Source organism: Papio anubis, chromosome 1, assembly GCF_008728515.1.
Source record: "Papio anubis isolate 15944 chromosome 1, Panubis1.0, whole genome shotgun sequence".
In the NCBI taxonomy this organism is placed as follows: Eukaryota; Metazoa; Chordata; class Mammalia; order Primates; family Cercopithecidae; genus Papio; species Papio anubis.
Window position 1 is genome coordinate 200,853,667 of NC_044976.1, and position 20,151 is coordinate 200,873,817.

Here is a 20,151-nt window from a genome sequence, read left to right on the forward strand (position 1 = left end):
TTTCTTCCCCCACCCCACCTAATACTATCACAAATTGTCATATTTCTTAAGTCCCTTTTACTCAATTTTACCAGCACCTCACCCTTCATGCCATAGGTTTACTGTAGAAACCAGGCCATTTGTACTACTGAATGTCCCATATTCTAGATTTAGCTGATTACTTCCTTGTGATATTACTCCTATTTCTGCAAATAGGTAGTCAGATCTAGGATTTTTATTAGATTGAGGTTCTATATTTTAGGTAAGCATACTTCGTGGTAGTTGCTGTGTACTTCCTCTTACGTCACATCATGAGGCACATATGGCTGATAGTTCCGTTTTATGGTGAAATATTCCTCATGGGTTGAGATGGTGTCAACCTGATTCCTACATTACATTTTTCATCAACCATCACCTGATTATTTTAGCATCCATTAATGTGACTCAATCCAGTATTTCATTAGAGGTTGCAAAATAATGAATTTCTAATTCTAACATTCCTCCTAGATTTATTAGCTGGCATTCTACCATAACATTTTTCATTAACTCTTTGGTTATCCTGAAATATAGTTTGAAGATGAAAGATAGGGTCCACATTTGTTTCTTTTCATTTATCCATTTTCAAAATAATGAGTTAGTGCCCTAGCAACTTCTAATGATCTTTTTTAAAAATTATCATAAATATATGTATTTTTCACATAATTGAAGTGCATTAATTATTCTTTTTGATGCTCAAATTGTCCCACTTTTGGCCAGTGAGAAATTATTTGAGTTGGTTCCTATGTATTGTAGATGTGGTCACATTAATCTTTGATAGTTTTCTTGCTTTCTGGCACAAAATGGCCCAAACTTATTTTGTACATTTCCTGCCCCTGACATGGAATCAGTCATTCCTCCAAAGAGCCTCAGTTCCTTTAAGTAGGAAATGGCAGTCAGAAACCATAATCAGGAGTACTCATTGCCACTGGGCATTACTTCTAAGTCTTTCTAATAGAGCTGGGAAATCGATAATTTTTTCAAGAGAAAAAAATCTTGAATTCATACTGATATTTCCAATTCAAATTTAAGATTACAGAGTTTCAACTTAGTTTCTTTGATTTTATATTTGTAATTTTTTTTTCTTAGGTTGAGAAGCATTTATCCAAAATGCTTGGAACCAGACGTGTTTCAGATATTTTCAGATTTTGGAATATTTGCACATACATAAAGCAATATCTTGGGGATGCGACCCAAATCTAAACACAGAATTCATTTATGTTTCATATACACCTTACACACAAAACCTGAAGGTAATTTTATTCAATATTTTCAATAATTTTGCACATGAAGCCGTTTTGCCTGTGTTTTTATTACAACCCATCACATGAGGTTAGAGGTAGAATCTTCCACTTGAGATGTCATGTTGACCTCAAAAAGATCCAGATTTTGGAGCATTTTGGATTTTGAATTTCCGGATTAGGGATGCTCAACCTGTACTGAACATTTTGTTTCCTAATGACATTTACATAATTACTTATCTGCTATATTCTAGAAAATAATTACAATAGTTTCACGATACAATACCAATGTTACTACTACCAACAAGACTAATTACTGAATGCAGTTTAATATTTTATTGCATTCTTTTTGTCTACATAATATATCCTATTAAGAATGGATGGTCAAAATATTGTGTTTTAAAGTCATCTAATTCTTTTCCCTGTGTATTAGTCCATTTTCACTGTGCAATAAAGAAACTACCCACTTTAGGAGGCCGAGGCAGGCAGATCACCTGAGGTCAGGAGTTCAAGACCAGCTTGACCAACATAGTGAAACCCCATCTCTACTAAAAATACAAAAATTAGCTGGGCGTGGTGGTGGGTGCCGGTAATCCCAACTACTCGGGAGGCTGAGGCAGGAGAATTGCTTGAACCCAGGAGGCGGAGGTTGCAGTAAGCCAAGATCATGCCACTGCACTCCAGCCTGAGTGACAGAGCAAGATTCCATCTCAAAAATAAATAAATAAATAAAAATTAAAAAGACAGAAACTACGTGAGACCGGGCAACTTATAAACAAAAGAGGTTTAACTGACTCACAGTTCCATATGGTTAGGGAGGCCTCAGGGAACTTACAATCATGGTGGAAGGCAAAGGGGAAGCAAGGCACATCTTACATGGCGGATGGAGGTGGGAGGAACTGCCAAACAGTTTTAAACCATCAGATCTCATGAGAACTCGCTATCACTAGAACTGCATGGGGGAAACTGCCCCCATGGTCCAGTCACCTCCCACCAGGCCCTTGACACATGGGGATTACAATTCAAGATGAGATTTGGATAGGGACACAGAGGCACACCACATCATTCTACCCCGGCCTCTCTCAAATCTCGTGTCTTTTTCACGTTTCAAAACCAATCATGCCTTCCCAACAGTCCCCCAAAGTCTTAACTCATCCCAGCATTAACTCAAAAGTGCGAGTACAAAGTCTGAGACAGCAAGTCCCTTCTGCCTAGGAGCCTGTAAAATCAAAAGCAAGTAGTTACTTCCAAGATATAATGGGGGTACAGGCATTGGGTAAATGTTCCTGTTCCAAATGGTAGAAATTGGCCAAAACAAAGGGGCTCCACAGGCACCATGCAAGTCCAAAACCCAGCAGGGCACTCGTTAAATCTTAAAGCTCCAGAATAATCTCCTTTGACTCCATGTCTCACATCCAGGGCACGGTGATGCAAGGGGTTGTCTCCCAAGTCCTTGGGCAATTCTGCCCCTGTGGTTCCACAGGGTACAGCCCCTAGAACTGCTTTCTCAGGCTGGCATTGAGTGCCTGCAGCTTCTCCATGGATCTGGAGGATAGTGACTCTTTTTTTTTGAGATCTGGAGGATAGTGACTCTTTTTTTTTGAGATGGAGTCTCGCTCTATCGCCCAGGCAATGACGTGATCTCGGCTCACTGCAACCTTTACCTCCCAGGTTCAAACAATTCTCCCTGCCTCAGCGTCTAGAGTAACTGGGATTACAGGTGCCCACCACCATGCCCAGCAAATTTTTCTATTTTTAGTGGAGCTGTGGTTTTGCCATGTTGGCCAGGCTGGTCTGAAACTCCTGACCTCAGGTGATCTGCCCGCCTCAGCCTCCTGAAGTGCTGGGAATACAGGCATGAGCCACTGCAGCAGGCCAGTCCTCTTACAGCTCCAATAGGCAGTGCCCCAGCGGGAACTCTGTGGGAACTACAACCTCACATTTCCACTCCGTGTTGTCCTAGTAGAAGTTCTCCATGAGGGCTCTGCCCCTGCAGCAGACTTCTGCTAGACATCCATGCATTTCCATACATTCTCTGAAACCTAGGTAGAGGCTTCCAAAGCTCAGCTCTTGTCTTCTGCATATGCACAAGCCCAGCACCATGTGGAAGCCACCAAGGCTTGGGGCTTGCACCTTCTGAAGCAATGGCCCAAGCTGTACCTTGTCCCCTTTTAGCCACAGCTGGAGCTGGAGCAGCTGGGATGCCGGGCACCATGTCCTAAGGCTGCACAGAGAAGCAGGGCCCTGGACCCCACCCAGGAAACCATTTTTCCCTCCTAGGTCTCCAGGCCTGTAATGGGAGGGACTGCCTTGAAGGTCTCTAAAATGCTCTGGAGACATTTTCCCCATTGTCTTGGCTATTAACATTTGGCTTCTCTTATGCAAATTTCTGCATCTGAAGGCTTGAATTTCTCCCCAGAAAATGAGTTTCTTTTCTAAGGCATGGTCATGCTGCAAGTTTTCCAAACTTTTATGCTCTACTTCCCTTTTAAACATAAGTTCCAATTTCAGATAATCTTTTTGTGAATGCAGATGACTGCATGCTTTCAGAAAAAGCCAGTTCATATCTTGAACACCTTGCTGCTTAGACATTTCTTCCACCAGATACCCTAAATCATCTCTCTCAAGTTCAAAGTTCCACAGATCCTCTTGGGCAGGGGCAAATGCCACCAGTCTCTTTGCTAAAACCTAGCAAGAGTGACCTTTGCTCCACCTCCCCATAAATTCCTCATCAATAACTTCTACATAAGTATTTGATGGTTATCAAAGGAGGCAAGTTATGGTTTCTGTATTTAGTCATGAATAGACTATTTTTAAGCTTTTGTCACCGGTAGTGGGTCGTGACTGCAAGTTGTCCAGGTTCTCGGCGTTTTGAACAAAGAATTGGACAAAATGCCCAGCAAAGCAAAGAATGAAGCAACAAAAGAATGAAAGCAGGGGTTTATTGAAAACAAAAGTACACTCCACACTGTGGGAGAGGACCCAAGCAGCAGCTTGAGGGCCCCGATACAGAATCTTCTTGGGTTCAAATGCCCCCTAGAAGTTTTGCATTGGTTACTTCATGGTCACCTCATGTAAATGAAGTGGTGGCCCGCAATCAGTCTGATTGGTTGCAAAAAGCAGCCAACCAGTGGCTGAAGTGAAGTAACAAAGGTCACACTCCTGTGCAAACATCTGATTGGTTGCAATCAGAGATTAGGGTGAAGTTACAAAGTTGCCAGTGAAGACTCTACCTGCAATCAGTCTGATTTGTTACAGGCAGCCAATTTCCCATCTGCCAGGCAGAAAAGGTCCTTTTGTTATTTAGGCGCGGAAAGTTTTGCATTTCCTTTCAATTTAGTTCTAGAAAGTCGGTGTGAAACAACCTTAGGTTTTTTGCCTCCAGGTACTCTTCTCCTGCCTCACTTTTATTTTGAAAGAATCACAAATTTCCAGAAAATTTGCGAGAATAATAAAGAGAACTTCTCTATATCCCTTAAGTTTATTAATTTAAACCTGTTTTATCATTCCCTCTACATATATATATCTTATCTATATCCATATTATTGTTTTTTTTCTGAACCATTTCAGAGTAGGTTGCATGCATCATGCCCCTTTATGCCCTAATATTTAAGTATCTATTTGCAAGGATAGACAAGCAAGTAAAAATAATTTTTAAAAACCACTTAGAGGCCGGGCGTGGTGTCTCACGCCTGTAATCCCAGCACTTTGGCAGGCCAAGGCGGGTGGATCACGAGGTCAGGAGATGGAGACCATGGTGAAACCCCATCTGTACTAAAAATACAAAAAATTAGCTAGGCACGGTGGCGGGTGCTTGTAGTCCCAGCTACTCAGGAGGCTTAGGCAGGAGAATGATGTGAACCTAGGAGGAGGAGCTTGCAGTGAGCCGAGATTGCACCACTGCACTCCAGCCTGGGCAACAGAGCAAGGCTCCGTCTCAAAAAAAAACAAAAAACAAAAAACAAAAACCACTTAGAATCATACATTCAAAAACAATACTTACCTGATGAAAGTCTCCTCCCAGGCCGGGCACGATGGCTTACACCTGTAATCCCGCAATTTGGGAGGCCAAGGCGGGAAGATCACTTGAAGTCAGGAGTTTGAGACCAGCCTGGCCAACATGGTGAAACCCTATCTCCACTAAAAGTACAAAAATTAGCTGGGTGGTGATGCATCCCTGTAATCCCAGCTACTTGGGAGGCTGAGGTAGGAGGATCACTTGAAACTGGGAGGCGGAGGTTGCAGGGAGCCTAGATGGCACCATTGCACTCCAGCCTGGGTGACATAAGGAGACTCCGTCCAAAAAAAAAAAAAAAAAAGAAAAAAGAAAAAAATGGATCAGGCAGAATGTGATGGAAATGAAAAACAGGCATCCACACAGAATACAATATACATATAATTGAAGTCTCTGAAGAAGATAAATGAAACAATGGAAAAAATCCACAGCAACATGCAAAGCTTTTTAAAGCTTCAAAAAAAGATATAACTCCCTACCAGAATAAATCCAGCCCTCTTTAAGGAAAGACAACAAAATCTGGCACTCAACAAAAAAAATGACAATTTTCAACATCCAATTAAATATTACTAAACATGCACAGAGGCAGAAAAATGTGATCCATAAGCAAAGAAAAATTGGTTCACTTGCAACAGACCAGAAAGTGTGGAATTAGTAGATAAATCCTCTAAAATATCTTTTTTTTTTTTTTTGAGATGGAGTCTTGCTCTGTCACCCAAGGTGGAGTGCAGTGGCACGATCTCGGCTCACCGCAACCTCTGTCTCCGGTTTCAAGTGATTCTCCTGCCTCAGCCTCTCCAGTAGCTGGGATTACAGGCGTCAGCCACCACACCCAGCTAATTTTTTTGTATGTTTAGTAGAGACGGGGTTTCACCATGTTCGCCAGGCTGGTCTTGAACTCCTGACCTCAAGTGATTGCCTGCCTTGGCCTCCCAAAGTGTTGGGATTACAGGCGTGAGCCACTGTGCCTGGCCTAAAATACCTTTTATGAATATGCTCAAGGACGTAAAGGAAAAGGTAGGTACAATGAGTTGAGAAATGTAAGATATAAAAAGAAAAAGCCAAATGGAAATTTCAGAGCTGAAAAAGACAGTATCTGAAATGAAACATTTCACTGCATAGAATTATTAGCACGTTAAACATTATAAAAGTAAAGATCATGAACCTGAATATATAGCAATAGAAATGCTTTTAGGGCCAGGCGCGGGAGCTCATACCTCTAATCCCAGCACTTTGAGGGGCCGAGGCAAGCAGATTGCTTGAGCCCAGGAGTTTGAGAACAGTCTAGGCAACACGGTGAATCCCCATCTCTACAAAAAGTACAAAAAATGCTGAGTATGGGCCGGACACAGTGGCTCATGCCTGTAACCCCAGCACTTTGGGAGGCTGAGGTGGGTGGATCCCCTGAGGTCAGGAGTTTGTGACCAGCCTTACCAACATGGAGAAACCTGGTCTCTACTAAAAACACAAAATTAGCCTGACGTGGTGGTACATGCCTGTAATCTCAGCTACTTGGGAGGCTGAGGCAGGAGAAACGCTTGAACCCGGGAGGCGGAGGTTGCAGTAAGCTGAGATCGTGCCACTGCACTCCAGCCTGGGCAACAAAAGTGAAGCTCTGTCTCAAAAAAATAATAATAATAAATAAAAAAGAAAAATGCCAAGCATGGTGGTGCACACCTGTAGTACCACCTACCTGGGGGGCTGAGATGGGAGGATTGTCTGAGTCCAGGAGGTCAAGGCTGTAGTGAGCTGTGATCATGCCACTGCACTCCAGCCTGGGAGACAGAGTGAGATTCTGTCTCAAAAAATAAATCAAATCAAATAAAAAATACTTTTTTAAAAAAGCTTTCAAGCGGAAGCATTCAAGAGGGAAAAAGACTGAAAAGAAAAAAAGTGACCTGTGGGACAGTACCAAGTTGTTTAATATATTTGTAATTGGAATTATCAGTATCAACTGATGATTTCCTAGCTACCTCTGTCAGTTGAAAGGAACTGGAAATAATGACACCAGTTGCAATCGGCACACTTAGTATCAGTTAATAAATTTTGGTTTCCCAGATATCTTTATCCACTAAAAGGATGCAGGGTCCTTGAAGAAATGACTAATCCCAGGTTTGGGGCACAGAAGAAATGACTAATTCCAGGCACAGATGAGCATGGAACATCTTAGAAAGTAATAAAATGTTCAAACAAAAAATTATGGCTCCCATTCCAGTCTATCCATGAATAGACACAGAAGTCAGCTCAAAGGGGCTCTCATCATCCAAGTCTGGGACAATTTGAGCATCACAATAAATAAGGATGGTAATAATATATAATGTATTAAATTCAATTAAATCCATGAGTCTATACTGATGATTAAATAAATAAAACAGCCAGGCGCGGTGGCTCACGCCGGTCATCCCAACACTTTGGGAGGCTGAGGCGAGCATATTACTTGAGGTCAGGAGTTCCAGACCAGCCTGGCCAACATGGTGAAACCATGTCTCTACTAAAAATACAAAAATTAGCCGGGTGTGGTGGCACATGTCTGTAATCCCAGCTACTTGGGAGGGTGAAGCAGAAGAATAACTTGAACCCGGGAGGTGGAGGTTGCAGTGAGCCAATATGGCACCACTGCACTCCAGCCTGGGCAATGGAGCAAGACTCTGTTTCAGAAATAAATAAATTAATAAATTAAATAATAAATAAATAAAAGAAGGCCTTTACTCAAAATTCTAATTGTTAAGTTTGGAGTGAGTGGTGGGGCTGGGTAGATTCCATTCTGGTTTGGGCAAGAATTGTCAAGGAATGATACGTATACTTTGATGAGGTCTTAAAGTGCTTCTACTTAGTTGCACAGTGGAAAATAGTAACTATACAGTGCAGAAACAAGACAATATCTTGACTAGGGCATCAAAATTAATATTAATAACCAAGGGCCAATTTATATCATGTGTCTCCAAGTGTGATATCCTGAGAAGGACACCACTTATGTGGTATTTGGGCCAGAGAATGCATTACCTGCATTTGAATCTAATCATGAGGAAACATTAGACAAACATGAAGTGAAGAACATCCTATAAAACAACTGAAATATATTCTTCAAAAATGTCAATGTCATGAAAGACAAAGGCTGAGGAACTGTTCCACATTAAAGAAGAATAAAGAGACATACTGTCCAAAGTAATGTGCACATTCGAAGCAATCCATATTAAATACTAATGATATTTTTCATAGAAATAGGAAAAACAATTCTAAAAATCATATGAAACCAAAAAAGAGGCCAAACAGGCAAAGCAATCCTGAACAAACAGAAAACGCTAGATAAATCACACTATTTTACTTAACGATATACTACAAAGTTATAGCAACCAAAACAGCATACTAGCATTAAAACAGACCCAGAGACTAATGAAACAGAATAGAGAACCCACAAATAAATCCACATACGTGCATTCAACTGATTCACAACAAAGGTGCCAATAACATTGGCTGGGGAAAGGACAGTCTGTCCAGTAAATGGTACTGGGAAAACTGGATATCTGTAGAAGAATGAAGAAACTAGACTCCTGTCTCCCACCATATATAAAAATCAACTCAAAATGGATTAAAACTTAAATGTAATATCTGAAACTATGAAACTACTAGAAGAAAACAACGTGAAATGCTTCAGGACAACGGGCTGGGCAAAGATTTTATGGATAAGACCTCAAAAGCACAAATAGCAGCAAAAGCAAAAATGGACAAATGGGATCATAACAAACTTAAAAGCTTCAGCACGGCAAAGGATATACTCAATAGAGTACATAGACAACCTGCAGAATGGGAAAAAAGTATTTGTCATGGAATAGAAGAAATTATCCATCTGATAAAGGATTAATATCCAGAATACACAAGGAATTCAACTCAATAGCGAAGAAACCCAAATAATACTATTTTAAAATGGGTAAATGATCTGAATAGACATCTCTGAAAATATAGAAATGGCCAACAAGTATATGAGAACATACTCAACATCACTAATCATCAGGGAAATGCAAATCAAAATCACAATGATGTATCATCTCATTCCAGTTAGAATGGCTGTCTGGCTATCACCAAAAAAGACAAAACAAACAAACAAAACAGATTTTGGCAAGAATGTGAAGAAAGGGGAAACTCTTATACATTCCACCATTGGTTGGAGTGTAAATTAGTGCAACCACTATGGAAAACAGTATGGAGTTTCCTCAAAAATCTAAAAATAGAACTACCATATGATCCAGCAATCCCACTACTTAGTATATATGAAAAGCAAAGGAAATCAGTATGTTGAAGAGATAGCTGCACTCCCATGTTTATTGCAGCACTGTTCACAATAGCTAAGATACAGAATCACTGTGTCTGTCAATAGATGAATGGATAAAGAAAATATGTGTATATAAACGTATATACATCATGTACACAGTAGAATATTATTTCGCCATAAAAAAGGGCGAATCCTGTCATTCAAGGCAACATGGATGAGGCTGGAGGACATTATGTTAAGTGAAATAAGTCAGGCACAGAAAGATAAATGCTACATGCTATCACACATATGTGGAAGCTGAAAAAGTTGATGCCATAAATGTAGAGAGGAGGATAGTGATTACGAGAGGCTGAGAAGTGTAGTGGGGAGGTGGGTGGGAGAAGTTGGTTAATAGATACAAAATTATAGCTAGATAGGAGGAATGTTTGAGTGTTCTATACCACTGTAGGGTGACTATAGTTAACAGTATTATATAATAATTTATTGTATATTTAAAAATAGCTGGAAGAGAGGATTTTAAATGTTCCTAACAGAAAGGAATTACAAATGTTTAAGGTGATAAATTTGCTAATTACTCTGATTTGATCATTACACATTGTACACACAAATCAAAATATCACACTGGGCTGGGCGCGGTGGCTCACGCCTATAATTGTAGCATTTTGGGAGGCCGAGGCTGGCAGATCACTTGAGGTCAGGAGTTCAAGACCAGCATGGCCAACACAGTGAAATCCAGTCTCCACTAAAAATACAAAAAAAATTAGCGGGACGTGGTGGCCTGTAATCCCAGGTACTTGGGAGGTTGAGGCACAAGAATCGCTTGAACCCAGAAGGCAGAGATTGCAGTGAGCTGAGGTTGCCCCACTACACTCCAGGCTGGGCAACAGAGGGAGTCTCCATCTCAAAAAAGAAAAAAAAAATCACATTGTACCCCATAAATATGTATAATTATGTGTTAATTTTAAAATAATAAAAATAAATAATTTGTTTTTAAAAAAGACATGACAACTAAATGCAATATATCATGCTGAACTGGATCCTATACTGAAGGGGAGGAAAATACAATTGGCCCTCGCTATTGGCAGGTTTCCCATTTGTGGATTAAACCAACTATGGATTGAAAATATTTTGGAAAAATAACAACAACAATACAATAATAAAAATAATAGAAAAATTTAAAAATCCAGTATAACAACTATTTACATAGCATTTACATTATAATAGGTATTATACATAACCTAGAAATTATTTAAAGTATACAGGAGGAGGTGCATAAATTACAGGCAAATACTATGCCATTTTATATAAGGAACTTGAGCATCCATGGATTTAGGTTTCTGCAGAGGTCCTGGAGCCAATCCCCTGTGGACACCAAGATATGACTCTACTATAAAGACATAGAGACATTGGATGAAAATGGAATGCAGACTTCTGTTTTTGTTTTGAGACAGGGTCTCACTCTGTCACCCAGGCTAGAGTGCAGTGGTGTATTAATATCTCACTGCAATCTTGAACTCATGGGCTCAGGCGATCCTCTCTCCCCAGCCTCCTGAGTAGCTGGAACTACAGGCATACACCACCATCATGGCTATTTTTTGTATTTTTTTTTGTAGATATGGGTTCTTGCTATGTTGCCCAAGCTGGTCTTGATCTCCTAGGCTCGAGCAAGCCTCCTGCTTTGGCCTCCCAAAGTGCTGGGATTAAAGGCATAAACCACCATGCCCAGCTGGAATAGGACTTCTGATTCGATAAAAGTATTGTAATTTCCTGATTTTAACAAGTGTACTATGGTTATATAAAAGAATATGCTTGCAAATAGACACTGAAGTATTAAAAGGTAAAGGGGCACAATGCATGAGATCTACTCTCAAATGGTTCAAAAAACAAACAATAATATGAATATAGATAAGACATAGATATGTAAAGAGAATGATAAAACAAGTTTAGTTAGATAAAGGATGTAGAGAAATTATCTTTATTATTCTTGCACATTTTCTGGAACTTGGTAATTATTTCAAAATAAAAGGATAAAAAATAGTCTATTCATGACTAAATATTTGCCTTTTTTGGTGATCATTAAATGCTTCTGCAGATTGTTGGGTCTGGTGACCATCATCACTTAACCTTAGTTTTGTCTTGATATAGTAAGAAATCAAAATTCTTGGTGTTCAAGTTGGTGAATCTTGGAACAACTGATTTCTTTCTCCTAGAGTCTATTTCAAATCTTATGGTTTAAATTGACTGAGACACGAGCAAAGCAAAAAATAAATTTCCTGATGAATTTCAAATCAAACGCGACTAACTCCATTTGAATGCTAAGAAGCCATATGTCATTTGGCACAATATGGTTGTAAATAGCTGTAGACCATTCCCCTGTATGTTATTGTAAGTTGTTTCCAATTTTTTGCTCACCACAGGTTTTTCCTTTTCAGATTCCCCATATTAATTTGCCTTTCTCTATAACCAAGTGAAATGTCTTTTCTCTACATTTTTGAAATCAATTTATAAAATGCTTGTATATATTATAGAAGGCATAGCATCAAAGCATACAGATAAAGTCAAACCCACCACTCTTCTAGAGACTCTTCTCCTTACATTTGCTGGAGAAGAGTCTCGAGCATCACCATGACCATGTTATGTGAACATAATAGAAGGGTGTAGTTTGCGTGTTTGAATGCATGAATCTGCAACTTCCTTTGCCACCAGACCTTTGAATGACACTCTTCTTTCTTGCTGGCAGAATCATTTGGACTCCTCAGATCTTTCAATCCTTGCACAGCATCTATAACAACTTCTTTTCTCTTGGTCAAATTTTGCTAATGCATGGTCCTATGGTTTGAATAAATTTCTCCTCCAAAACTGATATTGCAATTAACTTTAGAGGTGGGTCCCACTTAACGATCAGCAAAAACTCACTAAGACACATGACATTCCCAGAAGCCAAAAGAAGGTATTTTTTGCAGATAATGACCTCTACATATTTTTTTGAGCTCTTGACTCTTAAGTGAGTCAGTGTTATTATGTGAAGGGGGCTTTCACAATAGTAATGCCAAAATTAAAGTAAATATTATTAGTGCTAAATTTTAGGAATCACCAGCAATGATCTAGGAAAGATTAAGAAAATGATTAATCACATTAGCTGGGCACTTAGCTCATGCCTATAATCCTAGCATTTTGGGAGGCTGAGGCAGGAGGATTGCTTGAGCCCAAGAGTTCAAGACCAGACCGATCAACACGGCAAGACCCCATAGCCAGGTGTGGTAGCACGCACTTGTGGTCCCAGCTACTTGGGAGGCTGAGGTGGGAGGATTACTTGAGTCCAGGAGTTTGAGTTGTCACTGTGACACTGCACTCCAGCCTGTGTAAAAGAGTAAGAACTTGTCTCTAAAAAAAAGTTAATAGAGTTAATAGCATTGGATGCTTTCTTCTTTGTGTTTCCTACAAAGTCCGTTCTTTTGCAGTAGCTGGAGCTCTGGATCTCTTCTCTTCTTGCAGTCATACTGTGCCTTAAAAAGCCTCAATGAAAATTAAATTCTTTTTTGTACTGAATGAATTCCAACCACTAGAGTTCAAAATAAAGATGCAAAAAAAAGGAAGAGGCAAATTAATACCAATGATCTGAATGTATTTAACAATATAAAAATGATGAGAACTTCATTGCTATAGAGAAAAGACTTACTTCTTCAAGTGTTTAAAATGAAAATTTTAAAAAGGGTTTCCTTGGCCACTTATGTTGCATACATTTCAGAAAATCAATTGTTTAAATTGGATTTTGAAAATTATTTTCTAACAAAAATATTTCAAAACTCTTTAGGAATATTTGTGTCATTGAGATCTGTATGACATTTCCCATACTCTCCGATAAGTTATGTTTCATGGATACTTCAAGCATTTCATAGGAAAGTGAAAATATAAAGTTTTCTCAAATGGATCTTAACCAACCCATGAGTAACAGTGTAACAGTGAAATGATTCCTTTTTAGAAATATTTTATAAAAATAATCTGAATAAAAATTAAATTATATATAAATATAATGTTGTTTTATATTAAGTGCTTTTTTACATTAAGTAAATTTTAAACAGAAAGACAAAGACCAACTTCATCAAACAAAATTGTTTTCTGGCATGCTAAGCATCCTTATGTTTAACTTATATATAGAAGCAAATAAAATAGCATTTTATAGTTTCAGAGTAATATTAATATCCTAATGCTATAATTTTGAGGGTTTGCTAGGTAGGACATAAAGCAATTAATTATAATTTAACTTTCACCCTTAAGTGTAATTATTAAATAGATCTGGAATCAAAGGTGGGATAGTCATTGTTTTGAGAAATATAATTATTTTTATAATTCCATTCTTGTGGGTCTACTTGCTAATGAACATTAGCTTTCAATGTGTATCAAATGTTTTTAAAAATTTTATTCACTCATTCTTTCATTTATTCCACACACATTTTTTTAGTGCCTACCATGTATGGACACTGTTCTAGTTATTGGAGACACAATGGTGAACAAAATAGAAAAAATTCCTTACTTACATGAAGCATTCAGTAAGAAAAACAGCTAATAACATAAGTAAATTAGAGCATATTAGAAAATGACAATGGCTAGCAAGAAAAATAAAGTAATGAAGATGCATAATGGTTAGGAAGGTTGAACGCTCTTAAACAGAGTTAAGAACATTCTGTTAAATAGAGTGACCAGGGAAGGCTCTACGGGGAACGTGACTTCTGAATAGAGATCAAAGAGGAGCTTGCCATACAGGTGTGTGTGGGTGAAGCATCCCAGGCAGAGGGAAGAGCAGATACCAAAGACTGCTCTTTGGTACAGTCATACCTGGTGATTCAAGGGACAATGAGAAGGCCAGTGTAGCTACAGTCAACAAAACAAGGGACAGACTTTCAAGAACTCAGGTCATAGAGGTAGGTAACAAGCAGTCAGGCCACATAGGGCTTTGTGGCTGTTAGAAGGAAGTTTGGCTTTTACTCTGAATAAAATGAAAAGTCATTAGAGGGTTTTCAACAGAGGAGTGACATGATCTGACTTACATTTTAACAGGAACACTGGTTGCTCAGTTGAGAATACACTGTAGGTAACATGGGCAGACCTGGGAAACATCTACAAGCCTACTCTAATAATCTGGGCGAAAGACAGTGGTGGACTGGACCATGGCAGTACCAATGAGACTGGTGAGAAGTGGCCCAATTATTTCGAAGATGGAAATGACAGTATTTGCTAACAAATCAGCTATGGGGTGAGACAGAAAGAGACGGAAGGAGGTGGGGGAGAGAGAGAGAGAGAAAGAGAACTATAAGTCAGAATACACCAAAGGCTTTAGTTTGTTTATTTGTTTTACCTAAGTAACTAGATGAATGGAGTTACTGTTAACTGAGATTGAGAAGACTGCTGGAGATATGTTTGAGGAGGGTGGCTATCAAGAGATCAGTTTCAGACTTGAAAAATTTGAAATGTATATTGTTGATCTAAATGGTGAAGTCAAGCAAACAATTGCATATACAGGTCTGGAATTTAGGGGAGAGGTCCAGGCTACAGATCTAAACTTGAGCATTGTCTTCCTCCATTTTGTGCAGTCATAACAGAATACCACAGACTGGGTAATTTATAGAGAAAATAAATTTATTTTGCTCAAGGTTTTGGAGGCTGGGACATCCAAGATCAAGGAACCACATCTGGTGAGGACCTTCTTGCTGAGTCACAACATCACAGAAGCCATCACATGACAAGGAAGCATGCAAGAGAGAGCAAGACATTGAACTCACAGCCTCAAGTCCTTTTATATTTGGCATTAATCCATTCATGAGAGTGGAGCTCTCATGACTTAACCACCTTTCATTAGGCCCCACCGCCCAACACTGTTGCAATGGGGATTAAATTTCCAACACATGCTTTCTGGAGGGTACATCCAAACCACGCAAGAGTTGTCTGGATATAGATGGTATTTTAGGTTATGAGACTTGATAAGAAACCAAGTGAGAGTATAGACCACAGAAAACAAAGATGTGGACACAAGATGGGTCCACTTCCAGTAGCTTTCTCCCCAGGATCAGAGGTTGCAGCCTGAATGTGAGTACAAGACTCTCTTTCTGGCTTAGTACAGGACTAGTGGGAGATAAACATCTTTGCTCAACTTCACCATGAGGATAGAAGGAACTGCAATACACATCCAATACGCTAATGTTTTCAGCTATGTCTAAGAGTCTTGCTCCTACCATACTATTTATGAGGGTACTGACAGGACATAACACATTCCAAGCTCCAGTGGGCCACAAAAAACAGAGAGAACAATCTGTTTTTGAGATTTGAGAAGGACCTTAAAATCTCTGGCAGGATACATTGTTGAGATCTTTCTCCTATATGAGACCAGTCTGACAAGACTGGGAGAGGTGGTTGTCTTATCTGATGTACATAAATCACCACAGACAGTGAAGGAAAATGAAGACAGGAAAATATATTTCAAATAAAAGAACAAGGTCAATTTCCAGAAACTGACATGAGTGAAGTGGAGATATGTGATTTACCCAACAGAATTCAAAATGATGGTTTGCTAAAAGTTGCTAACCCAGGTCAGGAGAACAATGTAAGAACAAACTTACATTGAGAATGTCAATAAAAAGAAAGTTTAAAAACTACCAAATATAAATTATAAAGCAAAAGAATAACATAACTAAACTAAAACATTCAATAGAAGGATTAAACAGCAGACTAGATAAAGCAGAAGAAAGGGTCAGTTCTCTCAAAGACGGAAATCATACAATCTGAGAAGAAAAAATAGAATGAAAAAGAGTGGGGATAATTTAATACACTTATGGAACACCATCAAATGTAACAACTTACGCATTATCAGTGTACAAGAAAGAATAAAGAGAAAGATACAAAAAAATTCAAATAAATAATGGCAGAAAACTTCCCAAGCCTAGAGAATGAAATAGAAATCCAGATTTATAAAGCCCAAAGGATACTGAATGTCACGTGTGTCCATGTGAGGAGACCACCAAACAGGCTTTGTGTGAGAAACAAGGCTGTTTATTTCACTTGGGTGCAGGCAGGCTGAGTCAGAAAAGAGAGTCAGCAAAGGGTGGTGGGATTATTAGTTCTTATAGGTTTTGGGATAGGCAGTGACGTTAGGAGCAATGTTTTGTGGGCAGGGGGTGGATCTCACAAAGTACATTCTCAAGGGTGGGGAGAATTACAAAGAACCTTCTTAAGGTTGGGGAGATTACAAAGAACCTTCTTAAGGGTGGGGGAGATTACAAAATACATTGATCAGTTAGAGTGGGGCAGAAACAAATCACAATGGTGGAATGTCATTAGTTTAAGGCTATTTTCACTTCTTTTGTGAATCTTCAGTTGCTTCAGGCCATCTGAATGTATATGTGCAGGTCACAGGGGATATGATGGCTTAGCTTGGGCTCAGAGGCCTGACACTGAATAATAAGATGAACTAAAGAGACCCATGAAACACATCATAATGAAATTGTCCAATGTTAAAGACAAAGAGAGAGTTTTGAAAGCCAAAAAAGCAAAAACAAATTGTTACATACATGGGAACCACCATAAAGTTGTAAGTAGATTTTTCAGCAGAAACTTTGCAGACCAGAAGGGAGTGGAATGATATACTCAAAATTCCAGTCAATGTGAGAAAGCCAATTTTTAAAATCCTGAAATAAAACAATAGTCAGCCAAGGATATTATACCCCCACAATACTGCCTTTCATAAATGAAGAGGTGATAAGGATTTTCTAAGACAAACAAAAGTAGTTTATCACCACTAGACTTGCCTTATAAGAAATGCTAAAAGGAGTTCTTCAAGCTGAAGAAAAAAATGCTGATTAGTAACATGAAAACACATGAGAATATAAAATTCACTGGTAAAAGTAAATATACTGTCAAATTCAAAACACTCTAATACTCTAACAATAAACCAATTATATATATAGTGTAAAGGTTAAAAGGCAAAATCACTATAACTAGAGCTGCAATAAGTTCTTAAGAATAAATATTAATTATTTTTTAAATGTAAATTTTTACATCAGCTCACATTTTATGTGGGAGGAGGGGGAATAGAAGCGTAGAGTTTGTTGTATGATTAAAGTGTTATTGGAAAAAATGGCTGATAGGAGACAGGACTAATGTGCAACTCCCATTTGGACAGACAGAACAGTGTGTGGAGACTCACAGTGTGAACTTTTGCTCCAAGAACCATTGTAGGAACATATCAGGAAAACCGAAAGAATTCACAGACCCTTTGAAAGAGGCACCTTGCCACTGCAAACTCCATGAGCCTGCCAAAGAACTGTGAGTTTTCAAAGTGTGAGAAGGGGAAAAGTCTGCCTCTGAACACACATCCCCACTGGGGAACCTGAAAAACCAGATCACAGGAGAAGGATTTAAACTTACCTAGAGCTGAAACAGATATAGGGAGCTGAGTGAAATATAAAAGTAGAAGAGGCAGTGGGAAGAGCCCTGTAGGCACTCTCGGTCCCCAACGTGAGCCCAGGGAAGCTATTCCTGGCCCTATCTCACAAGGGTCCTTGGGGAAGGCAGCCAGTGGAATTGGGAAGGTGACACAGAGTAAAGGAAGTTTCTAGCCAAACTTTGTAATAATTTTGACTGAGCACGAATTTTCCTGAGCAGCATCCAGGGTGAGGGGTGGTGAACGGGAAGTGCAGATACGAGTGTAGAAGCTGCAGCTGAAGGTACAGCAGGTGGGGAGGAGCAAGGCCTGAGAGCCCTGCTGGTTTTCTCAGCAGAGAGGCTTGTAAGCTGGGGCAAGATCTCAGTCCTGCTCCCAGCTGCCCAAATATATATTCAGTGCTGTTGGTAGGAAACGGAAGGAGTGAGACTGGCTTTGCTGGCTGCATGGGAGCTGGGTGAGGCCTATCACTGGCGTCTTTCCCCCACTTCCCTGGTGACCAAATTATAGCAGCAGAGGCAGCCATAATCCCCCTGGGAACATAACTCCATTGGCCTTAGAACCACTGCCTCATCCCCTATGGTGGCTGCAGCAAGCCCCACCCAAGGACAGTCTGAACTCAGACCCACCTAACCTGCTGCCACCTGATGATTTTTTTCTACCTGCCGTGGTAGCCGAAGACAAAAATATAAACTCTTGAAAGCTCTATGGCCCCACCCGCCACCTGAGAAACCCAAGGATTCATCTTGGTCAATGTAGGGCAAGTTTATATTCCCCTTCTACTATTGCAACTGGTGCACTCTTAAAAGCACCACCACAGGCAAAGCATGGTGGCTTACTCCTGTAATCCCAGCACTCTGGAAGGCCAAGGTGGGCAGATGGCTTGAGGTCAGAAGTTTGAGACCAGCCTGGCCAACATGGTGAAACTCCATCTCTACGAAAAATAGAAAAATTAGCCAGGCATGGTGGTGCACAACCATAATCCCAGCTACTCAGGAGGCTGAGGCAGGAGAACTTGAACCTGGGAGGGGAAGGTTGCAGTAAGCAGAGATTGCACCACTGTACTCCAGCCTGGGTGATAGAGTAAATGAGACTCCACCTCAAAAAAAAAAAAAAAAAAGGTGCCACCTCCTGGCTAGAGGCCAACCGACTCAAGCCATTATAGCTACTCATAACAGAACAACTGCTCCAAAGAAAAGAGGAAAACAACAGCTAATTCCACCACCTACAAGACCCTGGCTAACAAGAGGTCCTGAGTCTGTCCACATGACAACTTTACTGCTAGCATAACCAGAATTTGAGAAAAGTAGCACACTAAACAAAACTATAACCAAGAACTCCCACAAAATCCACTTCACTCCCCTGCCACCTCCACTGGAGCAGGTGCTAGTATCCATGGCTGGGAGACCTAAAGACAGATCACATCACAGGACTCTTTGCAGATATCCCCGGCACCAGCCCAGAGCCCTGTAGCCGCACTGGGTGGCTAGACCCAGAAGGGCAATAACAATCATTGCAGTCTGGCTCTTAGGAAGCCCCATCCCTAGGGAAGGGAGAGAGCATCACATCAAGGGATCATCCCATGGCACAAAAGAATCTGAACAGCAGTCCTTGAGTTCCAGATCTTTCCACTGAAACAGACTACCCAAATGAGAAGGAACCAAAAAATTCTGGTAATATGACAAAACAAGGTTCTATAGCACTCCCAGAAGATCACACTAGTTTTCTAGCAGTGGATCCAAACCAAGAAGAAATCTCTGAATTGCCAGATAAAGAGTTTGGAACACTATTAAGCTACTCAGGGAAGTACCAGAGAAAGGTGAATAACAACTTTAAAAAAATAAAAAAATATATATATAGGCTAGAGAGAAAAAAGTCCCAGAGAAATAGATAGCATAAATTTTTAAAAATCACAACTTTTGGAAATGAAAGATACACTCAGAGAAATGCAGACTACACTGGAATGATTCAATAATAGCATCAAACAAGTAAAAGGAAGAACTTCAGAGCTCGAAGATAAGACTTTCGAATTAACCCAATTCAACGAAGACAAAAAAGAATTTTAAAAAATGAACAAAGATGCCAAGAAATTTGGGATTATGTTAAATGACCAAACCTAAGAATAATTGGTGTTTCTGAGAAAGAAGAGAAATCTAAAAGTTTGAAAAAAACTTAT